This window comes from Oncorhynchus mykiss, chromosome 18, assembly GCF_057628025.1.
Source record: "Oncorhynchus mykiss isolate SJ-2025 chromosome 18, ASM5762802v1, whole genome shotgun sequence".
NCBI lineage: Eukaryota > Metazoa > Chordata > Actinopteri > Salmoniformes > Salmonidae > Oncorhynchus > Oncorhynchus mykiss.
In genome coordinates, this window is record NC_143039.1 from 31,385,001 (window position 1) to 31,393,959 (window position 8,959).

Here is an 8,959-nt window from a genome sequence, read left to right on the forward strand (position 1 = left end):
GACGGACAAAACAAAGACCTTAGCAGCTAAACGCCTCCTTTTCTCCCAAACATGGCCTCCGTGTCTTTGGTATTTCAGAAACAAACTGAACTTGGCGTGACCTGGTTGTACAAAAGGCATTTATGCTACTATTTTTGGAGTCTACGAAAGCAACAATAACACAGAGATTATTTGTACGTATTAAACAAGCCAGACTGCTGTAAAACTGACATCTGCTTGTACCAGTAATGCTCCCCTTGACACAGTTACTTTCAGTTCATGTCACAAACTGAACCAGGCCACCATAGATGCCCATAGTATGTTCTTGCATATTGCTGACATTCATCTTGCTTGTAAATGTTTGTAAAAATGGATGTGTGTGCTATAATGTAGGCTAGGCTATGTAAAAATGCATGTCGCTACTTAATGTCAACTTAATGTACAGTGTGACTAGAATAGCAAAGCGAAGGTGAAGTAGATCATAGGAGCACTAACAAACTTGTCATACTGTCATTGACTTATGTTGTGTTCTGTCAACAGTTGTGCTAATGAGTATTCCCAAACACTTGCTGCAAGGAACATTTTCAGACCTGACAATCATCGTGCACAGTAACAAAGGTTTAATAGCCAACAATAATAATCAGCAGTAGCCTAATTAAACATTTTGGATTTTAAGCCAATTCCTGCATCCCTAAAGGGCCATCAATTTCACCACACATCTTTATAAAAGTTAGTACTTGACTTCTGAGAAGAGAGGGAGAGAGAGAGCTTGAAGTAAACACAGGGTTGGATGACTCGGTGACAATCCAGCTTTACGTAATTAGGCTCTGGTTGATTCATTTCACATAACACAAAACAAACTTACTGCCTCTTTAGAGTTGAAAACTTAAAATGAGTGTGAACAACACACCACCACTACAGTGCAGAGATTTCACAGACTTTACCCAACTGTTCGTTCCCTTACCACACATAAGATCTGTTTACAGAAGCTAATCAATCTCTGTGTAGGCCATACAAAACAACATAAACAAGGAAATCAGTGCCAGAAACAAACAATGTAGTCCTTCGTTTCCAGGGTTACAGTAATAAATGCTTCATTACAGTGTCTCACAAACAACGAAGGGAAACATTGAAACTAGCACAAGGAGGTGCAGTATAGGAATATAGCATGCTAATCAAATTCCGTGCACACTGCAATCAGCGAGAGCCGTGTGGGCATTGCGTTTAAGATCAATTGAAAGGGTGGCAGCGTAGATCGAGACAAACTGCTTGATTGTTGACTGGATAACCACCCTCACCTCATTTCAAAAAGACAAAAAAATGATGGACACCAAAGCAGGCACGTTCCTCTAACATTATTAGCCCTCATTTCAATAGTACAGGATTAGACAGAATAGACTTGTGTGCATATGGGATTGTCTGTAGAAAATCTGTCCAAGTTTTGTCAGTTTCAGCACCCCCAGACACAGGGGCTCCTAAACCTAATTTCTCCTAATCAGCTTAGTCAATAGCAACCGTTTGGTGCAGCGTTGGGTAGACATGCAAATAGGGCTTAAACATGTCTATCTTTAATTCCTGAATGTTCAAGTCAAGCGGAAGTCCTTTTTATCTCCTGGCAAAGAAAACAACATTCTGTGGGGGGGAAGAGAGGGAGAGAGGGGAGGCGAGGCAGAGAGAGAGAGAGAGAGAGAGAGAGAGAGAGAGAGAGAGAGAGAGAGAGAGAGAGCACTACAGTTTTTTTTTTTACTTCTCTTGGCCAGGCATGGAAACATCCCTGATTTGAGTGTGCTTGAGGTAGCACAGTTTGCTTCCATTTCAAACCAACATCACAAACAAGCCCTGACAGATTTGTTCTCTCTCACTCGCATTATGGGGAAACACACAGCAACACAAGTATATTAGTGCTCCTCTGCCCTGTTCTGCTGTGTGTGTTCAGCTGCAGCACACACACACACACAAAAGAAGCTAACAATAGCCGTTTGTAATAGTGGTGGAAAAATGGGAGAGACTGTTCCGTTTCAATTCACTGATACCACTAATGGCTTCTTAGCAGCTCCATGAAATCAAGCAGCTGTCATGTCGATGCATCAGCACAGGGAGAGGAGAGGAGCCATTCCCAGAAGGAAAAAGGCATCGCGCCTCCCTCAGCAAGGATGTTTGGCTAAGCATCTGCTCCTGTGCACTTTAGCTTTGCAGCAGTAAATATCCAAACAAAGAGGGTGGGAGGTGAAACCATTAGATTCCCTATCACAAAGCTTCATTGTTGTTGTTCTTTTACAACAACTGCTTGTGAGACAACAACTGGGATCCATTTTAAAGACTATCACACAGGGATATGGTGGATGGATGATCACCAGAACAACTGGTGATGAGAGTATAATCTCTAGTGTGACAGGAGATTCTTCGATGATAAACTAGACAGTTTGCTACTTTGGGTAGCATATGTTTGAAATCTTTCTTCGGCTATAACATCAACAAAACACACAAATGAACCATGTTATATGTTATAACATGGTAATAAAAAAAACTACTGTCGCCAGCCTACTGTCATCGCTACCTACTGTCTCTGTCACACCTCTGCCATCTTCTCAGAAATGAGCTTTACAATGACGAGATTGTGGATAACGAGTAGGCGACATGTTGTTCAATAGCGCATACCACTTATGGCATGATAATTAGGCCCAAGACCTATAGTCATCTAAGGTGAACATTGTGATATTACCAGTAGAAAAGCCTAGGCACACTATCTTTGCCTTTTATGTGTAAACAAGTGTCAACGACTCCCACAATGCAAATGGAAAAAGAGGGGAAAGGGAAAAAATACTAATAATACTTTGCTTGACTAATTAAAAGTTGACATTTGTGTAAACATCCATTGCTGTTGATCAATGTCTAAACGTATTAGACTACTTGGCTATTAGTCCATTCAACAATATTTTTTTTTAAAATGCAATAGCAAAACATGATGATACACTGGGCTACATGTCATAACATAATTCTGATATAGCATATTTATTCTAATCGATTATGATTAGCACGTGTAACCTATTGCCTAATTCCAGCGGTTGAACGTTTAAAACACATAATATGTGCTATTCATGTTATTGAACAACAGTGTTGTGACAAATAACATCTTTATCAAAGTGTCATTGATAAACTAGAAATCGTGCATGTAGAAAATACCTAAGCAAGTTCAGTGAGAGAAAAAAAAATCGAGTTTTTAAAGGCAGTTTGCATGCCATCTCCACCTGCCACTACTTATTAAAACACACCGTTGGTGTGTTTTGCGCGTTCAAAAACATGTATCCGATTATTGCAACGCTGTATAATGTCACTGTAACGGTGTAGCTGAATCCCACTCTTCTTCAAACGCAACACCAAATTGTTCCTCCTTCCAATCACAGGCTAAATGTTGCCTTACATTTCTCTTAAACTTCACATGACGTCACCGTCTACATTTCTTTTCCCAGAGTCTAGTTTAAACTTTCTCTATGTAAAACATGGATACGTTTCCTTCAAGCGTGGGGGTGCTTAGGGAATTTAAATCAACCAAGATGGCGAAAGGCTTGTTGTTTGGAAGGGTAGAAAAATGGAGGATATTGTAATATACACAAAGGGATACATTTCAACGACTCGGCCAGGCAGCAGCTGCTTCTTGTTTGAGGAAGCAACAAAAGATAGCTTTAGCCAGTTGTAAAAAAAAAAGAGCCTGAAACTCGACAAAAACATCAAACTAATTTTACTAATAAGATATGTAATTTTACCTGGCAAACCATAACACAATCTATTATATTGTTAAATCAAGTATTTATGTTTATGCTTACTAATTATTTTATTTTCGCATTGAAGAGCTATTAGCTGGCTCGGATTTTGCCCTGTCTGTAAACGGACAGCTAAACAGACCAAAGGTAGCTTGTGCTCCCTACCTTCATTGACTCCCACATCGTTCCTTTAAATGTGCACAAAAAAATACTAGCTAACTTATATATAACAGGGGGTAAAAACATATTCAAAAAAGTTTTCCTGAACTAAATAAAACAGTTTTTATTTAAGAAAAAAAAAATAGAACAGTTCAATTAAAAGCGCACGAGAGAGGACACAAAGACGATTCCGACTATCAGGTCACAAACTAGCTTGATCTGAGCAACGACAAAAAACACTCCGTTTACTCTAGAAAACAACTTTGGTGTAGTCTATTATTTTACCATGCAGTAAAGGCGCACATGCCGATTGCTTAGAATAACATTGTGTCCATTTGATAAGTTTCTATCAATCTGCAGTTGACGATTGAGGGACACACGCAGTAAGCAAAGAAACTACAGCTCGCCTCGCGAAACAAATCAAGCCAGCTACATCGCTTGTTCTATGATATAACAGAACGTCTTCTTTACCCCCACCTTGAAATAAGAGGACACTTACCTTTAGTTTCGACACTAATACTTATTTCCAACGGGATTTTGTTTCAAGTAATACTTCGTGTAGCCTTCTAGCCTCTTTTCGATTTCGTTTTGAAAGAGGCCGGTAACAGATGATAAAGAAAGGAATTGGGCAGTAATTGAGTCTCGGTGTGAGTGAGTGTGTGTGTTAGTTACTAACAGCAGATTGAAGGAGACTCTTCTCAAGGTTTATTCAGCTCCACTTCAAGGAACCAAAGTGACGTCAGCTTACAAGCTGCCACAAAAGAAAACTTGTATTTGCCATTAATAGAGATCAATGTTTGTTTTAATTAGGAAAACAATAGTACACTACGTTTAGACAGTTGGACTATGACTAGGGCTATACCATGTGCTAATGTGACAAACAAAAGCATCTATTGAATTGATTCAAGGATGAGGAATCTTATTGACTTGTTTTATTTGTTTGTTTTTCGAAAAGTTACGTAATTGATTATTCATAATCATTGATATTCATAATCAAATAATGTATGGAATGACTGAAACTTCTCAAATTTGAATGATTAGTTTCAGTGCATGTTCCATAGGCTAGATATCAACTAGTCACGTTGATGTGGTTCCAAGTATCAGGGAAATATATTATTTATTATGAACATGTTGTCTATGGAAATGCTAAAATAATACCGATTTTTTTTTTAAACGCATGCATGTGTGGGATTGAAATGAATGTTCAAAATGTGTTTGGTCATAATTTGTGACAATACATGTGATGCTCAAATGTTGTTCATATTTAACATTAACTCTCACATTCTGTCTTTCCTCATCTCTGGACAGGATAGAGGGTGATACTGCTGCCCAAATCTTTCTGTGTTTTTTCATAATCTGTTTAGGTTTATAGTGACAGATGAACCCTCATATGATCATCTTAAATGTGATCAAAGTTTCCCCTTAATACCACTTCCAATGATTTACAACTAGAATAAGTGGGAGGTACTTGTGCAAATGTTGCCTTTTGGTTTTCAAACAAAACGCACTTGCAAAACAGAAAATCCAGGGGAGAAATGCACAGATCTTTTCCTAAGGAGAAGATCAATACCATTGCATGGCAAAGACACAACAGCCATCTGTGTGCCTAATTGTACGCTCTATACCTCTCTGAACACTTAACAAGCAACAGGCTGAGCATGGGCCCTGTGACCCAGACAAGGGTTTTAGTCAGTCAGACGGGGTGCAGGCAGCCAGATTATTTCATTGAACTGGAAAACAACAAGGGGAGGGGTGGTTAAAGATAGAATGGGTACAACTGCTCTGCTCTGTTTACATGGCCTTGCCCCACCCTTAATTTTTTTGTTTGCTGTTTTCACATGTTGAGCTTAAATTTCACATGTGAAACCATATTTTCACATGTACAAAATGTAGACTTCACATGTTAACACCACCTTTTCACATGTGAGGAGAATAACATGCTTTCACCTCACAGGTGAGTTGCAGTTTCACGTGACATGTTAAAAGCGTGCAGATGTGAAAATTGCCAATGCAGTTTAAAAATCTAATTTGCAGGTTCACATGTGAAAAACAATGACATGGGAAAATCGAATTTGCAGTTTTATATGTGAAAAACGTTCACGTGAAAATCTTACTTTCACATGTGAAATTGCATTTCTACATGTGGAATCGCATTTTCACACATGAAAAACATTCATATGTTAAAATCACATTTGCCGTTTCATATGCCGAAAACATCCACATGTGATTGTTTCTCACGTGAACTTGAAATTCCACATGTGAAAGTGAGATTTTCACGTGAACGTTTTTCACATATAAAACTGCAAATTCGATTTTCGCATGTCATTCTTTTTCACATGTGAATTGCAATGGGAAAGTGAAAATCAAATGTATAGTTTCACATGCAAGAACATTGTGGGGTTGAAATAATGTTATTCTCTTCACATGTGAAAAGATATTGCAGTAGCAATGTTGCAGTAGCAATGTTTCCACCGGTGGAATTAGGGTGATCACATCTAAAAAGCCCAAATGCGGGATAAGGAATGATTTTGCAGGGCATTCGCAGAACAGTGGACAGAATTAAACATTTTCGAACAGGTTAATGGGTCACGTTTAAATGGCGACATAGTTCTGCCGTATGAAGGTCACTTTGTGTTAAAAGGGCATTCCTTAGTTGCTACATCCATTTTTGGAATTACAAATTAATGATATGTACCCATTGATTCTTGAACAAAGTGATGTATTTTGCCTCATCAGCTTAGTTCAACTGTCCTACCCCATCAGAACCCAAAATATAAGCTTGTTTTACTCCGATGTTTGTAAACAAAGTATATTTAAACCACCACTCTATGGCTAAAAAAACATGGTTAAAACTATCATTTTGAAATCATGGATGGTCAGTCCTTGCATCCATAGCATAGTTTTCGGATTTGAGAGTGGTTGCGTTTCTCCAGCCACATCATTCAGCTTTTTTACTGAAACTGTGGCGGGGAAAACACTTTGTTAATGTTTCAATTAAGGATTGCCACTTTAAACATCTTTAGTATTTTTAAATATATATATTTTGAAATGTAACTAGGCAAGTCAGTTAAGAACAAATTCTTATTTACAATGACGGCCCAGGAACAGTGGGTTAACTGCCTTGTTCAGGGGCAGAATGACAGATTTGTACCTTGTCAGCTCAGGGATTCGATCAAGCAACGTTTCAGTTACTGACCCAACGCTCTAACCACTAGGCTACATGCCCCCCCCCCCCCCCCATTTAGTATATTAATAGTGTTATTATATGATGCAATCCTCTAGTGAGTGAGTTGCTTTTGTGCCATTAATATCAAGCAAAACTTTTGAAGTCGACAGGGGGGATTCAAGGTGTTTTTTTTTGTGTGTTGTGGTTTTTTCATGTTTTTTTGTTGTTGTAAGGGCACCCTCTCACCATGTAAATGTTAACCACTCAGAAGATGAAATGAGGAAATGAGAATACAATAGAGTGCTTCCTCTGTGTCACTTAAGGCAATATCTATGTATCACAAGGGAGCAATAATAGTGTATGAGTTTTAATGTTAGTTTGAAAAGAGCATTCATTAAAAGGAGTTGTAATTAGGTGATAACGAGGATACATTATCTAAACACTGGGAATTTATTTTGCAATCACCTAAATACAAGTCATTGGTGATAATAATCTGTCTCTAAAGGCAAACCTAGCTACACTCAAGGACAAGCACCAAGCACATGGCAATGAACACAGTTAAAAGAAATGTGAAGGTCCATGGATAGTCCCCCCTAGCTGAATTTAGAGGATGACCACAGAATCCCTTTATTCAGCTATTGAAACGTAAAGCCATTTTATAAGCTCCTTCTCCATGCTCTTTGGCCATTGATTTTCCTTCTCCATTACCTGTTGAGATGGGGGTTGGTTGCTCCTCACACACACAGTGCTGTGGCCAGTAGCAACGGGTGAATTATCCCTCCCCCGCTTCATCATCAGCAGCCAGGGACTGACAAGACATGAGAAATGACAGTGGCTGTGTTTTTTTCATACTGTAGCAGCAAGACGCAGAGAATCTTAATTGCATTGGAGAATCTTCATTAAAGAGAGCACGGGGGGGGGGGGGGGGGCGGGTACGTGGGGTGCTAGTGGTGGTGGAGGGATGGGAGGGAGAGGGGTGTATGTGCACCTCTCTGAGTTGCATCATTAAAAGAAGAAGCACTCTTTGCCTGCCCGGGTAGCCTGGCTGGGTCCTCTTTGCACGCACTGAGAACATTGTCCGTACCTCGGTCACTTGTAACATAATAAGTGCCAGCACAATGACTGCAATGCGAGCAAGCACACTTCAGAGTAGAGAGGGGAGGGAGGGGGACAGGCAAACAGGCTGTCTGTCTATGTCTTGATTAGAAAGTATAATGAGCCACTAAAATAAACTGCTAAAGAAGATCTCTCCTGAGACTGATGCAAAACAAATTATAATGTGGGGATTTGGATTTCATTATTATTGTTCTATTAGTCCAAGGAAAGACAGGGACACCCATCAGGAGAGAGGGGAGCGGGGAGCTGTGCTTGCATTGCATTTATTGATTTTAGCCTGAGACACATTCAGCGAATACAGATTCATCTCCTCTGTAGCTTACACTAAACCCCACTCACTCCCTCCCGGTTTCCATTAAACACAGAAACCTTCCAGCAACACAGAGGAGTTTAATTTCAACGACACACATTTTCTGTAAGAGCTGAAAATAAGGTTCTTGCTCTTTCTCTCTAACTGAGAAACTGGCCCTAAGGTTGTCTTTCGACATAATTGAATTAAGGTCCTCTTGTTATGCCCCACATAAAGGCACTGAATGAATAAATAGCCACTAACTGAAATTAAGAGAATAGTCTCTTTATATTGTGTTATTTCAATACAGACAAGCACAGTTGATACCTTGTACTCCTTCCATTTAAGTCCACCACCAGTACTACACTAGTGGTGCTTTTAATCTACCGTATTAAATCAATTTGCAGAAGCCATAAAGCTATTAGCTCTATCGTGCTGATTTCTGTCTTGTTGGTAACATTCCTCCAATAGCTTCAGTAAGCCTAGAAC

The 8,959-nt window shown here is 39.3% G+C and overlaps 1 protein-coding gene across 23 annotated transcripts in view; it reads right to left on the reverse strand.

Annotated features, from left to right (window-relative positions):
• Positions 1-4,637, reverse strand: part of LOC110495859 (bromodomain adjacent to zinc finger domain protein 2B) — an 81,698-nt gene extending 77,061 nt beyond the window's left edge. For 20 of the 23 annotated variants that reach the window (XM_036952312.2, XM_036952309.2, XM_036952308.2 and 17 more), the window contains exon 1: positions 4,399-4,637. The gene's annotated coding sequence lies outside the window, so the exon portion shown is untranslated. Of the gene's footprint in view, positions 1-3,905; positions 4,347-4,398 lie in introns of those variants that run through there. The other 3 variants (XM_090208131.1, XM_090208125.1, XM_036952299.2) reach the window with 1 other exon arrangement.
• Between the last annotated feature and the right edge of the window lie 4,322 nt (positions 4,638-8,959).